This window comes from Cynocephalus volans, chromosome 5 (genome assembly GCF_027409185.1).
Source record: "Cynocephalus volans isolate mCynVol1 chromosome 5, mCynVol1.pri, whole genome shotgun sequence".
Taxonomy (NCBI): Eukaryota; Metazoa; Chordata; class Mammalia; order Dermoptera; family Cynocephalidae; genus Cynocephalus; species Cynocephalus volans.
The window spans coordinates 29,205,678-29,225,751 of NC_084464.1; the positions used below are offsets into that span (position 1 = coordinate 29,205,678).

At 40.9% G+C, this 20,074-nt stretch overlaps 1 protein-coding gene across 1 annotated transcript in view; it reads right to left on the reverse strand.

The window, feature by feature from the left end:
- The window catches only part of ATXN1 (ataxin 1), a 367,481-nt gene that overhangs the window by 167,457 nt on the left and 179,950 nt on the right, over positions 1 to 20,074 (reverse strand). The window contains 1 exon segment of the mRNA XM_063097390.1: positions 5,822 to 5,882. The gene's annotated coding sequence lies outside the window, so the exon portion shown is untranslated.

Genomic DNA, 20,074 nt, shown 5'->3' on the forward strand with positions numbered 1-20,074 from the left:
GAGTGAAAACTAAATTTTTATTTTGCTAAGCCACTGAGAGTTTAGAGCTGATTGTTTCTGCAACAAAAGCATATCCTATCCTGACTAATACAATAGCTTTCATTTTCTCCATTATCACTGGTTGGCAATGAATCATGTATAATAATGGCTTGTGGTAGCTCTCATATTTACCGCCCTTTATTATTTTTTTTTAATTTCCTTAATGTTACCTGTAATGACACCTTGCCTCTTCAACTAGGCTAGAGCCTCTTGAAGACAGTGACCTTTGGCCTGTACTTTCAGGACTCTCCCCCTCACCCTCCAACTCACATCCCCCTTTTCCCTCAATTCCCCCCAAATAATCAGGAATGATGTACAGTGGCTACAATAAGGCTTTAGGGGTTCACTGTGGATTTACTCCACCCATGGCCTCAGGATTCTATGTCAAACATGGCTAATCACAGGCTGGCTTGGTGATCAGTTCTCACTCATTTATTTGTGTTGATCCCAATGTCTTTGGGGCTAGTTAACGATTTAGGTCCAGGCTTCTAGGATTCTCATTCATTTATTTGTTCATTCATACAAACTACCAGTCTCTGAGGGGCAGCAGAGAATAACAGCTATGGAATCAGACCAGCTGTGAGACCCTGGGTCAGTCACTTAACTTCTCTATGCCCTAGTTTCCTTACCTGTAAAATGAGAGTTAAAAATGTATCTTGTAAGGTTACTGAGAGAATTACACAAGTTAATACATACGTGAGTGTACTTCAAAAAGACCACGGAAAGATTCATATTGTCTTTTAATTCTATTTCTCCAAGCACTTTTTGAAATACCTTCGTATGTAATACAAAGTTATTTTAAAAGCTAAAATATGGCAGTACCTGGCATGTTGTAAGTGCTCAGAATGCTAATATTATTATTTAATGAGCATCTGCTACATGGCAGATATTAGAGAAACAAGGATGAATAATAGGCTGCTCAGTCCCCAAGGTGTTCACACTCTGATAAGGGTGATCGATATGTAAACAAATAAGTGAACTGAAGTGTTACAGAGCCACAGAGAGGCAGAACGCAAGTGCACACACATGCACACTAGCACACAGACAGGTAGGTACACATGCACACACACACATGCACGCTCACACAGATGCACACATACACATGCATGCACACACAGATGCATACACACAAGCACACACAGATGCACACACACATGCACATGCACGCCCACACAAATGAGAGTGCACACACACATATGCAACTACTGAGCAAAAAGTGCTCCTTGCACTCGGAACAAGGGAGGCCTGGAACGGCTCCATAGAGACCGTGATGGCTGAACTGGGTCTTATGATATGAATAGGGGTTTGCCAGGCAAGACAGGGCACAAGAGATGTCCAGGCAATTAAGGAGCGTCAGCAGAGGCATGAAACATTTATTCATTCAAAAAATATTTGTAAAATGCCTCCTATGTGCTTGGCACAGTTTTAAATAACAGGCTATAGCAGTAAATGAGAGTGACAAGGTTTTTGCTTTCACTGAGCTAACATCCTAACAGAAGACACTAACACTAAACCAGTAAACACATACATAGACCCAAGAGCTATGAAGGAAATGGGTAAGGCGACTGGTGTGAGCTGGGGGGGTGGTCTGCCTGGGTGTAGAGAGCAGAAACATGAGCTGAGCAGGAGAGAAACGCCATTCACCACCCCTGTTTTCTATGGGCAGGACTTTCCCTAAACCCTCCTGGCCTCTTGCTCCACCTTCCTCTACCCAAGGTGTGGAATGAGGTACCTGGCTGGGGGCTGCAGCCCACAGAGTTGGATGCCTCTCCCCGGGTAGAGTTAACTCCATTGGGTCGACTTAAGCGATACAATTGTGAGCAGGGGTTAGTGGGAGAGTTCAGTTGCTTTCTCCTTCCTTCTTAACACAGACAGCGGTCAGCAGGCTCCAAACGCTCCTACAGGTGGACTCTCACCTAGACTGGGGAGTGGGGAGGTGGGCAAGCCCCTTTTGGCTCTCGCCGTAATGACAACTTCATAGTTAACTGCTGTCAGTTGCACAGGTGCATTTCAGCTTCTATCAAACTTACTACTCATGTCTTATTTCTCAGTTGGCTCAGAACTGGGGAAGGGAAGAGAACTCTTTTAAGATAAAAGTTTTTGTAAGATAAAAACCTTCCCTCCCCCAGCAGACCTCAAATCTAAATTAGGAATCACTATCCTAATCTATCAAGCCTGTCACCTTAATGAAAAATCCTTCAAATCTCTTTCTTAATAGCTGCAAAGACATTGCTAGACTGCGAAGTCTGGCCCCAAAGGCAAATTCAACAGACAGTGAATACTGGGGCATGGGGAGGGAAAAAGGATTATTTCAGTGCCAGGATAAAACCCTGGGATACATAGTTCATGGTCAATAGCCATGAAGAGAAAGATGAGGAAATGTGAGTATTTTGATATTCTTACCTTTTGACTTCATATCTACACTTTTTTAAAGACCACACAAGAAAACTAATTTCTTGAGCTTATCTTTTCTTTGAAAATTGTAATAACATTTTCAAATATATTTACACACTTACCTTACAACTTCCTTGGGAGATAGGATCGGAATATAACATTACCGTGAACAAATACTAATGGGGTGGTTGCTATTCACAGGGCTCAGTTCTGAGCATTACAGAAACTATATTTTAAAAAAAGAAGAATAAAGTGAGAGCTTGCCTTCTACTTAGAAAGACTGCTCAGGTCCCCAAAGCAACATATATCATAAAAGGAAACACAGGACAAGTTTCAAATGGATGGCACAGATTTTTTTAAAATGCTTCAAAAGTTCACCAGAGGGAAGCATCTGTTGAAATCAAGAGTGCTTACGATGGTTTCACAAAGGATTTTTTAGATGGGAAAACATCAGAGAGACGTTAACGCCCAACTACACATCAGTGGAGAAACTGCAATTAGAAACTGCACCTCCGGTAAAGCTTCTGCAAGGTAAGAAATGGGTGGTGGGTTTCTCTGTGCAGCCCTACTGTGTCTGGTACTGCAGTCTACCCTGGCAGGTGTCCCCTCACTCTGCAGCATATTAAACTAGCCCTCTGCTTCCTTGGATTTCACACAGCTTTGTGGCACTGCCCACCTTCCAGCCAGGAGCAGCTGACCGCGATGTACGGGGAATGCTCTCCCCACCGTGCCGTTCTGACAGAGCCACTCTGCCACAGGGACGATGAAAAGCACAGACTCTCCGCCCACTTTCAATTGCTAAGGCAGGGAGGTGCTGTCAGCCCTGCTGGCACGTTCAGAGGCCTGCAGAATTTTACTATAAGCATTGCCTTCTCCCTTACCAAGTTCCAAGTTCGATGGGGACAGGGGGCAAGTGTTAATAGCAGGGACAGATCATAACAATTACAAAGTCCACATGCTCTGCACTATCACAGACCCCAGGAGGGGAAAGGCAAGAGAAGATAAGGTAGCAAATCAAAGGGGGTATGAGGGCTGTGCTCATCCTGCCCAGGATACACTGGCTGCCACAGTCATTATATTTTTTCTGGCTGCACAGACATGTTGCTATGGAACCAATACATGCCATTGCCACTTGGCCTCTAGCAAATAAAATCGCAGTGCTGGCAGGAGCATCCCTACATTTCCCTTAAAGAGAAACCATCAGTGGCGAGCACTGCTTGAGCTTAGAAACAGCAGCAGCATTATTCCCAGGATCCAGCCCCATCGCACACTATGAGATAGAACCCAGTGACTCAGGTTTTACAAGGTGCAGGAGCATGGCGGGACCAGCCTCTGAGCTTCTTTTTTAGGAAAAAAGACTCATGGCTTCAGTTGTGTGTTTAGTTCCGCACCCTCATTTGGTAAAAACAAACAGCTTGTGATATTTGGGTAATAATTTGATGCCTCCCAAGTGTTAACATCAAACTTCTCATGACCCCAGCAGGAAGGCAAAGTAACTGCGGTAGCCTTCATGGGTCTTCACCATTTTCTTTCATCCCTTTACCATTTCTGCCTCAGACCCCTCTCTACCATTTTATTCTTTACCGAAAGAAGAGTACAATGCAGGCAAGGAATCTGGCATTTCTCCACTTTCCTAAGTTCCTTAATTGTCCCTTACTCTTAATCTTACTAATCTCTTGATTCTATAGAGACCTTTAGAATCCCCAGAGAGCAACAGATCTCAATGTCCCACATTATACTGTGGTGCATTCTAGAGATAAATCTTCTGGTCTTTTCTTGGATAAGATGGGGAAATGGAAACCCTTAAGTTCACACTTATAACGAACAAATGTGGGTGCAGACCCAGCATCTGGGGAGACAGGAGAGATCGATATCAGAGTAATGAGCAGGTGATCCCTCAGTGAATCAGCAATTCATGTTCTAAATTCCATTCTCTGGTAGAAACTAGACTATCTCTATCTGTATAAGGAGACATATCAAGTTCCTTAATACAGACTCCAGTTAGGGCAGAAGAGGAGCCCCCATTTTTTAAGAAAAAGTGACTAAGTTGACAAGTGGATAAAAACAAGAGACACAAGCTTTTAATGCTATGTGTAGAACATCCCCTAGGTGAGATGAAAAGTTTTGGAAATAAGTGCATGTAGCTCACCAACCTAAATGAACACGATTCTGAGCCAGCTTAGCATAGGAATCCTCAAAGGATTCTACAGGCAAGTCTACCTTCCTGGATTCCAGTGGAGAATCATGTTCTTACCCTTCTCTCCATCTTACTGCATGACTGCTCTCTTATGTGAAAACCAACTAACTTTTTTTTTTTAAATGAATACATGTTTCTCTGAAAGTCTCTGTGACCACAGGCCAAATTTGCACTGCACTACAAGAAGAACCCTGTTAGCCATTAGTCTGCAGGTATAGACAGCCCCGAGTGGGGGTGTGCAGGTCTGCAGCTGGCCAGCCCATACTTGCAGGTGCACCACAGCTTCTAGATGCAAAACAGATGTGCCTCTGAGTCTCAGCACATGACGACATTATGTTGCAAATGTAGTGGTTTGCAAAAGGCACAAAGGAAAATTTGTCCTCTCGATGAGGTCCGTAACAGAAGTCTCCTGGGTACAGCTGCTCCACTAACCCCTCTTGATAATGGCCAAGTATGATCACAGAAAGTTAAACGGCTAAACAGCTCCACTCTTGACCCTGGCCTTAGGGGAGATCATTATCATTAGTTTATCAGTAGTATATTAAATCAAACTACCCATATAACTCTATATCCTCAGAAAGAATCTGTGGATTCAAAAAAACAGCTTTGTGCAGGGCAAAGACCACGCAACTGGGATCAAATATCTCTCTCATACACCCGGCGCTGCTACTGTCTGTAAAGCTCCAAGCAGGCAACTTGAAGCCCTCTGGACCTCAGCTGCCTCATTCATACATGGGATCTTTGCCAGATAAGCTCGAAGGTCCCATCTAGCGCTCACAACCTATTACTCTTTGTCATGGTATTCATGAGACAGCGCAGTCATGTGAACACAACAGACGGTTTCCCCTTGCCCACGGCCGTCTTTCTGTGTGCAGCAGTCACTGAAGGAAAGAAACTTCCTCTCTCATCCTCTCTGTGAGCCAGACAAGGTAACAGCAACGATGACTTTATAAGAGGCAACTTATGTGAACAGCAAAAAGGAACGGCGGAAAAAATCTGTGAGGCGAAACATCCTTTCTAAAGGACCCAGCGATGAAGAGAGTTAAAAAATTGAAAGGACATCTTAGTTCCAAGCAAGAGAAAACTTCCAGAGAATGCATGCTATCAAACACTGTTTCTTGGAGCATCACAGTAATTGAATAAAATTTTGATGTGGGTAAAAATATATGGTGGACTCAGAGGATCACTTACCCTACGAACACGGCAGGTTGATTTCTTTTCACCAAGAAAATGGTCTAATTTCTTTGGAAAACTGCAAGAGAAAAAAGATTTAAAACAACATTAAGTCCATTCTCTAGTGCAGGTGTGCAGGCCTAGAGGTGATAAGAAATTCCACACCTAGCCCTTTGGCACTTACTAGGTGCACAATAAACATCTGGAGACGATGCGCTTTGCTCTTTCCCAGCATGGTACACCCATAGCCCCATTCCCCGCAGTCATCAGTAATTAGGCTCATATGGGAATGTGGACTTGGCAGAGAGACGCTGCAGGCCACATATCAGGCAGCTGAATAATCCCGTGCGGAAGCCACGGTGACTGAGATACTGAGCGGCCAAGCCAAGCGTGGGAAAAAACCCAGACGAGGAGAATGTGGGGCAGAGGAAGGCTGAAAGACAAAGGCAGATAAGGGAGCGACAGCAACAGACTGTTTAATCTACAGCACAGAAGGAACTAACTTCAAGATCCAATTTTTAAAAAATTTCCAGAGACTGTTTTAAAGATATCTTTGCAGGTTTAGGAGGGGATGTAAGGCAAAGCTATTCCAGCTCCTGAGGTTCTGCTGGCAAGTTTCACACAGTCCTGGAGGCTTTGGGACTTTTCTCTGAGCTGTAAGAAGGTCACTGCTCTCTTACCCTCTCCTAGGAGGAAGGGGAATGCTAGTGCCTATGGAGAGTCTTCGCCTCAGGATGTCGTGCTAGCCTGGAGGCAGAGCCCCAGACTCACTTTCTCAGAATCTGAAAGGCACACATCAACGTCCCAGAGAGAAGCCCACAAGTGATTAGGTGACACCTATTGCACTGATGGAGTGATGCTGGCTGTTGAGAAGATCATGCTCAAATAAAAAAGACTACCAGAAAACAATGCAAGCCGTGAAAAATGCGACATACTGGCAAAATCTCTGAGGACCTTCCTCTTTTTAAAGCAATGCTTTATAACCCACTCGCTCACAGGAGCCTTTTCATCCTCGTGACAGACAAGACGTCCACAGTGAGAATTAGAAAGACCACAAAACTGATTGCAGGGTCAGACCTAGCCTGAGTCTCAGCGCAGTCACATACTAGCTGTGTGACTCCAGTGACTTCAGCTTTCTCCACCCTTTCCCATTTGCATAATGGCAAGAATAATACCAACTTCATAGAATGTTTGAGTTCTCAGTGCAGTGCTTGGCGTGGAGAAAAGAATTAATAAAAAGAAAAAGCTTTATTACTATTTGGTATAACATGTTTACATATCTGTAACAACAGAGGAGAAACACAGGAGAGGTTTTCATAATTTTACAGTTTACCAGAATGTACCTGTACCACATTTTCTTTTTCCCCACCCCCCCAAAATTAGATGAAACAAATGACAACAAAATAAAACTGTTTACTGTAGAACAATCAGATAATATAGATAGGGCAAAAAGCCCAAATAACACAAATCAGCAAAAGTCCCACTAACAATCACTATCAACATTCTTGTTTCTGTGGCTCCAGGCTCTCCTATGCCCAAGTTACAGAGTGTATTATACACATACTCACAGAAATAAATTTATGTACACACATACAACTTATTTAAAACAGACTGTGATGGTATTCATATTATTTTCCTGCCAGATAATTTTTCACTTGTTTTATTGAAAACCTCTTTTAATATTAATAAATCCATCTACATGATATTTTTTAAGGACTGCAAGGGTATTGCATTGAAAGAATAAACCGAAAAATATTGATTTGTCGAATTTACAGAATCTACCAAAGTATCCCACATTTATGAGAAATGACTACACATTGGGGTAGCATGTGGTTCTTTTCCTTCTCCATTTTTGTCAAGATTGAGGAAGCAGATTGTATAAATATAAGAAGTCTTAACAGCAAAAAATTGTTTTGGTTTGAGTGGGTGTAGCTTAGAAAAATACAAACTAACACATATACCACAGGGAATAAAATCATAAATCACAATATTCAGTGGGTAGCCAATATATTGAAAAGGGACAAAATTTTAAAGACTAGGGATAACAGTGGCTAGAAACACCTATTTCAAGCACAAAATCATAAGTCTGAAGTTAAACGCGCGTCCACGTTTTCAGCCCAGACATGGTCGAGTTACTTAATGACACAGAGAAAGGGAAACTGAAAAATGTTGACTCCTGAGTGACCCTAAAAATTAAATCACATCATTTGAAGTTGAAAACCTAAAAAAAACCCCTAGGATTTACCAGGTTTAGAAGGCATCAAATGTTGGGATGTATATGCAGTGTCGATATTTCTAATCTAATTTTCTTCTCAAAGAGAATAGTTGGGTTGGTAAAACGTATGTCATACGGTTTGCTCGAATCAGCCAAAACATCCCTGCCCTCAAAAGAGAAAATTGTGCCATAAACTGACCTAGGTGACTAGGAACATTTCAGGATACGACACTTTTGAGGGGAGGGTGGGGAGAGAGTATATCTTCACAGTGTTCAAAGAGTGTGGAGGTGATTCCTCCTCCAGCTATGAATGCAGCTAACCTTTTCTAAGGATTCCCAATACTGCCCCATCGAGCAGGTAGGAGGTGGGGGACTGGCAGGGGGCAACAGAGAGAGATGGGCATACTGCCGCAGCTGAGAAGTGCCAAGTCAGATAACAGCTGGAAAATCCTGAAGGGACCAAAGGTGGGGAAACAAAGTAGAGGAACATAAGAGTTTTGATTGTGAAACCAGAATCCATAACAAATGACAGGGGACGGCTCTTTTGCACGCTACCTTCCAACAAATGCTCCCTAAATGTTTTATTCCTGGTCCAGCTTAGGCAATTTTCAGAGTGAGTGACCATTTGCGGTGAGGGTTCTACTCTTAGAAGATGCTTCTGTTCTATTTTGAATATGTGAAATAGAACCAACAATAGGAGATAAAAACATAGACCTTATATTTAGCACTGGATGGAATCAGAGAACATCTCCCCAACAACTCACACTAAGGATGCATTATATGATGGACCAGGAACTGAGCTACTGTGAACAAATATCTTTCGATGGTACAATTCAGGTGCCAGTGAACGTCTCAGGTGCCAGTGAACGTCTCTAGATCTAACAATGAGTTTTTTACAGGGACAGAGTTTTTGCTTTGCCCAAATTTCTTGTGGTCACTGCTTTCTCCATGATTGCGCACCAGATGGTCAGGCTGTGTTGTGCGCTATATGTCTCTTTCATGCCATTGAGGCTAAATTAGATACATTCTTAAATCTGCTTTCCAAGGACCTTCATATTCTTTGAAGGTATACATGGGATGGCCCATAACACAGCCTGTAGAGCAGATCTAGCCACAAAAACTTGTGGTTTACAACCTCATCCAATTGTGTGTCTCTGGTAAATATGACCTGGCCAGGAAAACTGTGCTGATACTGCATACTCCAGTTATATTTTCGGACTAATGACTTTTGAGAACTTTGTCTTGGCATTGTATCCTATCACCCTAAGCAAGCAACCTACTACCATTAACTGAGAGGCTAATTTGTGTTGACAAACTTTTATTAATGATCTCTAATCCTGAAAAAATCTCGGTAAAATAGGTTCTATTAGCCCCATTGCACAAATGAGGAAAACACGCTTCAAGAAAAGTAACCTATCCAAGGTCACACAATCATTAAGTGACAAAGCCAGGTTTGTCTGAGTTTCATTGTCAAAGAGAAGAAATGAGTTCACAGGCAACATGCATGTGGATTTTTGTATTAAAGCCTCAATACATAAGCCTTCTGTCAAACACAAAAAATAAGGACTTGCTTTCACTAAATAAGCAGACATTTCAGACATTTCTTTTTCAGGCTATTTCTGGGGGGTAGCAAGCAAGGACGTTGGAACAAAAGTTACCCATGACATTCAGTGGAAAGTCATGCGTTCCCCATCCAACAGGTGCCAGGCAAGCGTTCTTCAGGCAGAACAGCAGGACCAAAGTGCTGACAGTTGCAGCGACACAAAATGTAGCCTTGGCAAGTCAGTCTAACAATCACTTTGCATCATTCTGATTATGAGCCACAAGCATGCAATCAACAGCATAGAGACGATCTTAAATGATCTCCATCAGCATTTTACTTTTATCAAAGCATAGCAGATTGAACACACTCTCCTCTGACCTAAACGCAATGTTAATAACCCAACCACAAAGAATATGCAGGAGTAATAATGGCTTAAGAGCACCGGCCTTGCTGGGGGCCACTGGTTATAGCAGATACCTTTTATTTCATTCAACTTTTTCATTTATTGCCTCAGAGCAGATAAATATTATTTATGTGTTCCTCATCTGATATATTTATCCACAGTCTAAATCAATTTAAACTGATTTAAGATTTAAGTAAGTTTACAAATTCTCCAGACTTAATATTGCATTATGTACATATCTCTACAAGGAGCACTTTTCCTATTCCACTGTCAATTTTTGTGGGTACTCGTGTCCCCCACTAAATTGTCACCCAGTTCTGATAGCATGGATTTTATATCAATTATCTCTGTATTCCCAATACCTAGCCCACTGCCTGGCATCTACAGTAGACATTCAAAATACGCAGAAATGAATGAATTTTCACAGGGTCATAAATACATAGGCATGCTTACTGAATCCATGGATGGTCCCAAGTTGGAGAAGTCACTAGCATCTCAAAGGGCAACATCTGAATTCTAAAACTTGTCTAAAATTGAAAAGATGACTGTAAATATATACCATGAAATTCAGTAGAGGTCTGTTCTCAGAGAATGAAAACACATAAACGTAAAAACAAGGAAACACTGCTCTCATATTGACTGAAGAAAATAATTTGCAAAGGGACACTCAACCAGAGCTCAGTTTTCAACATTCAAACTTAAAACTTAAGGGGGAGGTAGTTATTTTGAAAACGGTTTTCAAGGAAATTAATTAAAATCACTTTTAATTTTAAAGGTTATAAAAACAGATCTGGTAGAGAAATACTGATTATTATATTGCAGGGGGGGAAAAGAGGTCAACTTTCCTTCTCAGAAAGGTTAGGAAAAGAGCTACAAAGTTTTCAGTGCACCAGCACTATTACAACCAGTGTCTATCACTTCACTAACAAATTTCAGCTGGGCCAGTAAGATTCTGTGAAAGGGAATAAGGACTCCACTTTGCTTTTAGATAAATATTATATCTGCAGCAAAAGGTGACTTCTCACCAGATTCATCCTTTGCTGGGATCCTATTTGGATGGTACAACATGACTACCTCACCGTTTTATGTAAGAAAACATCTACAGGTCTATGTCAGTCTGCCTTTATGACTTCCTAGATGTCAATGTTTGCGGGTAGGTATGAGTGTGTAGAATTCCCAGTTATCTCAATGGGTATTATATATAATTTTTAAAGTCAATGTTTAATACTCTTCAATTGCCAAACACACTATATATTCTTCAAGGACAGTATCCATGTACTTTAACAATTCTTATAGCAGCTAACATAAGCTTATTGTATAAAAGGTCAAGAGGTTGAACAGAAGGTCTAGCAAAATCAGCAAACCAACAGTATCTCAAAATTCCAAAATTGGCAATCATTGCCTTAGCAAAGTTGCACCTCTGCCTCTCAGAGGGAGGGGGAAGAGAAGCTGGATGCTATTTTTAGGGTGAAAGGCAGCAAGTCGTCAGTGCTCTACACATTTTAGGGCATGCCATCTACTACAACTCCTCTCACTGCAGCTAAAAATCAGAACTGCTTCACTGAAGTCTAGTATAAACAGGAAATATCACAAGGGAAAGGCAGGAGTTAGATTCTGTGACTTTAAAAAGCACTGCTTGTGTTAGAAACCTTTCGGCCACATCTGGCAGCAGCACCAACAATGCTAAGGATACAAAAACTATTGCCCTAATCAAATAGCACAGGCTTGAAGAACACAGGTCTGGATACAAAGCTGGAATTCAGCAAAGACTTAAAAACAGCCATATCTTATATCTACATGAACGTTATAGTTTTTAAAGTGCTCAAGTATAGAGTGAATGGTCAGCAGTCAACATCACTACATTACACACACACACATATATATACTATATATAGTATAATATAGTATATATATTTATTATATATAATACATAATACAGTATATTATATATATTATATACTATTTATACAATGTAGTGATATATATTTGTACACCCATGTTCATATGGTTTTAAAAATGGTATCTCTTAAATGTCTAGAACAGCTAGCTAGGTGTTGGCAAACTTTTTCTGGAAAGGGCCACATAGCATATTTTTTAGGCTTTGTGGGCCAATCTGTCACAACTACTCAATGTGCCATTATAGTGAAAAAGCAACTATAAACAATACCTATACAAATGGGCACTGCGTGTTTCAATAAAAGTTCACTTAAAAACAGATGGGGGTGGGATTTGGCTCATGGTCCCATAGTTTGTCAACCCCTGGTTTAGAATATCATTATACTGGGAAATTATAAGATAAAATCTCAGCTTCCTCCTTCAACCATTGATCTTCCTCCACAACAAGCACACAAGGGCAAATCTTAGAATGCCAGGTGGAGGTCTCACGAGTGGGAAGTCACTGTGCATTCATCTCTGCATTACACAGGTGTAAAGGAAGAGGCTGCCTCACAGAACCCCAGATAAATGCTCAGTAGCTTCTTGAAGTAGGGTACTGTACAGACAAGCAAGAAGACCCTTGTGCATCAACAAAAAACAAACAACCCAATTAAAAAAATGGCCAAAGGAATTGAATTGACATTTCTCAAAAGAAGATATACAAATGGCCAATAGCACATGAAAAGACACTCAACATCACTAATCATTAGGAAAATGCAAATCAGAACCACAATGCGATACCATTTCACACCCATTAGGATGGCTTGTACAAAAAATTACAACCAACCAACAAAAGTGTCCCAGAAAACAATTAAGTGTTGACAAGGATGTAGAGAAATTAGAACCTGTGTGCTTTGCTGGTGAAAATGTAAAATGTTGCAATTGCTGTGGAAAATAGCAGGATGCTTCCTCAAAACATTAAAAAATTAACATATGATCCAGCAATTCAACTTCTGGGTATGTACTCAAAAGACCTGAGAGCAGGGACTTGAGCAGGTATTTGTACACCCATGTTCATAGCAGCTTTATTTATAATAATCAAAGGTGGAAGCAACCCAAGTGTCCACTGACAGATAAACAAAATGTGATACATACACACAATGGAATGGCATTCAGTCCTAAAGAGGAGGGAAATTCTGACACCTGCTAAAACATGAGTATTGAGTTTCAGTTTGGGAAGATGAAAAGATCTGGAGATGTATGGTGGTGATGGTTGCACCATAACATGAATGTCCTTAATGCTACTGAACTGTACACTTAAAAATGGCAAATTTCATGTTACGTATATTTTACCAAAATAAAAAGAAGAAGATTCCTATGATCGCATAGCCGTAGGGAGCTCTTCAGGTGATCTTTTTGGATCAAGGTATCCCAAGAAGGTTCCAGTCAGTCATTCTTGAGAAGTTTGGTTTATATGAGGCAGCTGAGAAATCATGACCTGGCTAGAGTGTTCCAGGAAGTTAGCAAAAATTTGAGAGCTTCCACATCTAGGAATCATTTGGACTAAAAAAGAATATGAGGGCTCCTATGAATAAGCGTGAATGCTGCATATAATATTTGTAAAAGGGCTCATATTTTCTCAGTGTGACAGGTTCAGAGATTCAATTTGACAGTGGATCAGGAGTAAAGTCAGTGATAGGAATAAAAGTTAGGAAAATTTACCATACTTGATGGAGGGACACAGGAAATAACAAAGAAAGGTAAAAGAAATCCCGGTAATTAAGGCAAAGCAACTCTATCTTTCAGGATTATAGTGAAAACTCACAATCTCCAGTTAAGGGTAAGAGAAGTCTCCTTCTCTCCTCAACCCCCTTCTCTCCTTGGTCAATGCATGTGCGTAACTGTTTTTAGTTAACTTGCTTAAAACGTAAGATCCTCTGAGTCTAATTCTGCGTAACACTTAATACCATACACCATGCACAAGAGGTGACCTCATGGAAATTGTCCCTATTTGCAGAGCACTATTCCATGAATTACTCAGGTATCACCCTTGCAAAAGACAAACTGATACAGGGCTGCATTACCTACTACAAGCAGAATGATGCTGAATCATGGTTTCTCAGCTGGATGAAAATGCTACTGCTTCTTCCTGAATTCTTGGTATAGGAAGATACATCCAAGCCAGCCCAACCTAGGAGAAAAGGGAAGTCCTGTGGCCACATATACATGACACTGACAACTACCCTCAGGTGACAATAGGTTTTCCCACATTGCAAAACAAGGTAGAAAGTCTGGGTAATTAATCATCTGGTAAATTTGGATCATCCATTTCCAACTCAGTTATCCAGAATGGCAATAAAGGAATCTCAAATATCCCAGGTAACTGAAAAAATTTCTGGCTATCGGCAGTTTTAACTGATATGCTGTAAAATGCAGTTTTCATTCAGGGGCACACATCTCTATAGTGACCCTTTTTTGTCAGTTTTTCTCAGAAAACTCAAAGCATTGAAGAAAAATGTGTACATGAAAAAGACTGTTGGAGAAAAAAGTAAATAAATTCAGAGTAAAGGCATGTACCCAATTTTTAGATAGGTAAAGCCAGTGGTGTACAGGAAAATGTTTAATAACAGCCAGAGGGGAGCGGGGAGACCTCATTTGTAGCATTTGCAGATTTCTGCAGTGTAAACACTCCCACCATGGCTCATTTCAAGCTAGCAACATGATGCCAACCTGATCCCATAATTTCTGAAAATTTATAAACTGGCTCACGAGAGCTGGTGCAAGCTGGCTCTGCCACACCACTGGCCAAGCCCCGGTGTCCTCATCCCACCAAGACCAACGAACCCAAAAGCTAAAGTCCTTGACTATTTTCAGGTCCCTTCTTATCTAAAAGGTATCTGTTCACATTTCCACGTTATTCCTTCTAGCTTCTTCATCTGGAATGAGCCTTGCTAAGGCCCATCTTGTGTAAGAAGCCTTCTTTGAAGGCTCTGAGGTCAGAGCCCTTCTGTGTTCTGAATTTCTACAGCACTTCTCCATTACTGTCCTCTCAGTTGATTCTAGAAGGTAGGGCTCTGTGAGGGCAGGGCATGTCCCCACAGCACTAAAGACGGCACTGAGTCTGCCCTCGATTGGGCTGAACGGAATCTGTTGACTTGACTGGTGGGGTTGACTTCTGCCCAGTCCCCTACAGTGAGCTAGGCTCATCAGCTAGGATCAGGTGAGTTACCAAAGACCACCTGCAGTACAGAGATCCCACAAGGGGCTCACTACCGCACATGCCGAGCTTCCACTAAAGGAAAGGAGGGAACTAACATCTGTTGAGAATCAAACTGCTACAAGTCCCAGTGCCCAGGTCCTAGTCACTAACACCATCCCCCAGTAACAGAAACCAGGGCTCCTTGGATGAACAGCTGGTTCTAGGACTGGGACATGAAACACACAAGGTGAGCATGAGCATCTTGTGGTGCCAGAAAGTTAGGAAATGCAAAATAAATAAATAAATACCCTGCGATGATGGGGGCACAGGAGACAGTATTCCTAATATTCCTCAAAGAGTTTCCAATGCCTAAAACTGGAACAACTTGAGCAACAAAGTAAATAACAGTATTGGGTTATCATCTGAAGAATAAAATAAATGCCCATGAGTTCACACTGATATAAATAAATGACTAAATGAATATAAAAATGGTAGAGAAGACACAAATCTCCTGTGCAAGTGAATTCCAAATAATTATGTGGATATTCTGTCTTTAAGGAGGCATGACTCTCCACTCCGTAAGTGTGGGCTGTGCACAGCGACTTCCTTCCAAAGAGTACAGTACAGGAAGGGGGTGAGGCATATGTCAACTTTAAGGCTGACAGCTCTGACAAACACTACCTCAGCCAGATGATCGATCATCAACAGCGATAAGTCACATCGACAGCATGTACCCTCGATATGTACGATGTGATGAAAATGGAAATTACCAATTTCAAGAAGTACAGATCAATCGTTTCGTAGAATTCCCCTCAACGTGGGTTTTTCTGATCATAAGAAAAACATCAGTGAAACTCAAATTGAGGTACATTCCACAAAACAATTGATCTGTACTCCTCAAAACTGTCAAGGTCATCGAAAACAAGTCTGAGAAACTGTCACATTCTAGAGGAACCTAAGGAGACAAGCCCAATAAATGTAATGTGATTTCCTGGGTGGGATCCTGGAACAGAAAGAGGACATATGAGATAAAAACAAATAAATCTGAATGAAGTCTGAACTTTAGTTAATAATAATAAAAAAATTTCTGCCTGGTACTCTGTTAAGTGATTCACACACATTATTTTGCTTAATCCCCACAATGCTGTTAATGGTTTCATTCCCATTTTACAGATGAGGACAATGAGGATAAAAAAGATATAACTACTTTGCTCAAGATAACAGAGTTAGCAATTGGTGAAATTCAAGTTGAAACCCATGTTGAGTTGTTCTAAGAGTGTTCAAAGTTTTAATTCATTCATCTCCACAGCAGCCCTACAAAGTGAGCACGCTATTGTCATCCCCCTTACAGGTGAGGAAACTGAAGCACAGAGAAACTACATGAGTCACCCTGAGGTGCGCAGCTGGTAGTTAGTGGCAGAGCCAGGATCTGAACCTAGGAGACCTGGCTGCAAAAGCCACACATACCCTCTAAGTTGTACTGCCGCTCAAATTAATGAGTAACAACTGATATTTTTCTGTTCTCCTTCCCCCATTAAATCATTTAAATATTCTTGGGCATTGTAAAAAGTCTGTCATCACGGTGGCTCTGGGGATCGAGGTAGGGACAGGAATTGACTGGGAAGGGGCAAGAGGGAACTTGGTGGGTTAATGACTCTCTATCGTGATGGGGTTTGGGGCACCAAAATGTGTACAGTTTACTGTACATAAATTTTACCTAAGAACAAGAACAAAAATCAATATTAGTTATTAATGATACACATTAATTTGCCTTGAAATGCACGAACTAAAATACGATGGACGGATGGCTAGATATGCAATAAAGTAAATACAACAAAATATTCATTGTAAAGTCTAGGAGGCAAGTCTATGGATGGTCACTGTACAGCTCTTTCAACTTCTTTCTGAATTCGAGATTTTTCACAACAAGCTATTGGGAAAAAGTCTCTCATCAACAATTTTGCATGTCATCATAGAAGTGTTCTCAGGAATTATTTATCTGACCCAAATATACATGTATCTGATTTTTTTTTTTTTTTTGGCATTTCATTTAACAAAAATTAGGTTCCTGATTTCTCCTTTTAACCTCTTTTATAGAAAACTTATCCCTTAGTAGTGAAAGAACACTTTTGCCAAAGGGCTACAATTAGGCTATTAAGTAACAGACATGAGGCCAGTGTTTATTAATTAGCAAAAAGCCATATAGGATATGAGCTCTAGATTCTGCAGAGCTTTTTATTCCGCACAGACCATTCTAACATTTTTGTGGCTTGGATGGATTTAAACATTTGTACTTATCATGATCGAAAATACATCACTACTGCTCCAGTCAATACATATCTTAGTTAAATGGTGCATTTATAATACATCTATTTCTTTTATAATTTCCATGAACTGGTTTATGTACTTACTCTACCTTCAATTCTTACTTGGCATTAGCCATTTTAGGATCTTTTTTTTTAAATATAAAACTTTAGATAGGAGTTAATTAAATGATTTAGGGAACATGTGCCTTTCCAATTCAAATATGAGATTGCTATTATCTTTTATAAAAGTTAGATTCTGTTCCAGAGCATTTTAAATGTGCATCATCTCTGAATTTAGATGCTTGACAAATTCATTAGCACCAGCAAATGTTAAGCCTGTCTAGAGTGTTTCCCTGCTATTCTACTCAGCAAATCCATGGCCTCGCCAACTGCCAGGATAAAAGTGTTTGTATTCTGCCAAGGTGATGCCATCAAGGGTGAGAGCCAACTCTGCTCAGCCTCAGAGAAGGGCTCTAGTGCATGAGTTGCTGTAGTTTAGAGACGATTTTCTAATCAGAATACAACCATGATACAGGTAAAAAGTAGACTTTTGACTTGCAAGGTAAAAAAGTCGTACATCTAAGAAGTGATAGGTGGATTGCAAACCACAATCTCCCAGCCACATAAAAGTCAGCTTGATGGCCACTTGCCCCGTAAGTACATTTGGTGAAAGCTTTGAAATGATTAAATTCTACCTGTGCAAGATTTATGCCCATTGGGGACAGGAATTCCCTTTCTCTCTTTGCCCTCAAGACCCTAGCTCCCCATGCCAGTGAGAGGCTGTAAGTGGTATGGATACCAACTCTGGAACCGATGCCTGGGTTAGAATGACCTTGGACAAATTGCTTAACCTCATTGTTCTCAAATATAAAGTTTGCATATAGTGGTTGTGAGGATTAAAGAATTAATCTACGTAAAAAGCACTTAGAACAGTATTGGCACATAATAAGGACTATATAAACATTTGCTAGTATTGACAAACATCAAAAGAGCTAATTATTGCCCAAAGACTCCAAAATAACTGTTCTAACCTGTCTTCTCCCCACTACCTTCCCCCACTACCCTTTACCTGCACAATCACTCAAATTCTGTTCATTTCAGACTTCCACCTATTCTAGTGTGGAGAAGACCAGGTCCGCAACAGCCGAGACGTTGGCAGATACGTTTAGAGCCTCTTACTCGCAAGACCAATGTGTTGATCCAGATTACGTGTAGAGCTAACTATATAGTCCACTTCTCCTTTTTTAACAAGGGTTTTTCACATGCAGATTTTGTCATCATGCTTACTTCCTCTCTCCTCTTGTATTAAAAAATCTCTTCACCTTCAGCTCTGTGCCACCCCACTGTTGAATAGAAAGAAAGAATGAGAGAGAGAGAGAGAGAGAGAGAACCAGCCAACTAGCTCAGAGGCCTAAGTATTGTGCTCCGAAATTCACACCGACAATATTATACACGGTTACGGCAGTAATGGAGAACTGGAACCTAAAGAGAAAAGATAAGAGAGGAGCACAGATAAATGAACTCTTGAAAACCAGCCCCAACAGTCTCACCAAGACCTGGGCAGCCTCTGAGCTTATGAATATAGACTGCCTCTCACCAAGGGGCAAGCATTCGCTCGCAGTCAATTCTTTAAAATTATTAATCATCCTCACTCCAATTTACCTTTAAACAAGGACATTCTATAACCAGAAATCCACCCATGTGGCTTAGTCATCTGATCAGCCTCAAGGTCACCGACTCGAGTAACCTGATGAGAATTACCTCATTCACCCACTATAGAACAGTTATATCACCGATCAATGCAGGAGGCCTCTGCACAACATCAACAAAGCCTTCTCAAGGGAGCGCCCTGCATACATCAGAAACAAATTACACCCTTAAAGGTAGATGACACACGGAAGACAGAAAGATCCTTTCTGCAAAGCAAAGCCTTTGTTCAATCTAAGAGGCGTGCCGATCCAACCTAGAAAAGGGGAAAAAGAAGAGAGAGAGAGAAAAGAGAATCCATGAAACAGAAACAAAGTACTGTTCAGCACTCTTTTCTTGATAGGAGGTTTCCCTCGCCTTTCCACTCGGACACGGGATGCATCTTCTGGGGACTTGCAACACAGGAGGGAAGACAAAAATGGAAGTAACAGGACTGCAATGCTGAGAACCATGAAACTGAACACCTGTTTAAGAACTTGCCCTATAGCACTGATCTCACAGTGCATTGCTGAAATGATCACTAACAGTAATAAACATAATAGAATGTTTACTATTTTCCAGTCACTGCTCTAATTACTTTACAAACATGAACTGATTTAGCCCTCCCAGCAGTGAGATAGGTTCTAGTGTTATCCCCATCATACAGATGGGGAAACTGAGGTCCAAGGAGGGTAAGTAAGACACCTGAAGTCACAGTGATAAGTGGTTGGAGTCGGGATTCAAACCCAAGGAATTAGGCTCTAGAGTCACAACATTAAACTGTCTAGTTAATAACAACAACAACATGTTCCATTTGTGTTGTGCTTTTCAGTTTACAAAAAATTTGCACATGCTTTACCCCTGCTTAGACTAATTGTTCCACATATTACCTATGGATTTCTCTCCCAACAGAGCCTTCCAGGGAGAGGTGTTCAATACATGTCTGTGGAATGAAGGTATGAATAAGTGACTCTAATTAATCCTTAAATCACTGCGAGATAGACTAAGAACATATGTTTACCTTTGTTTTTAGACAAGTAAAAT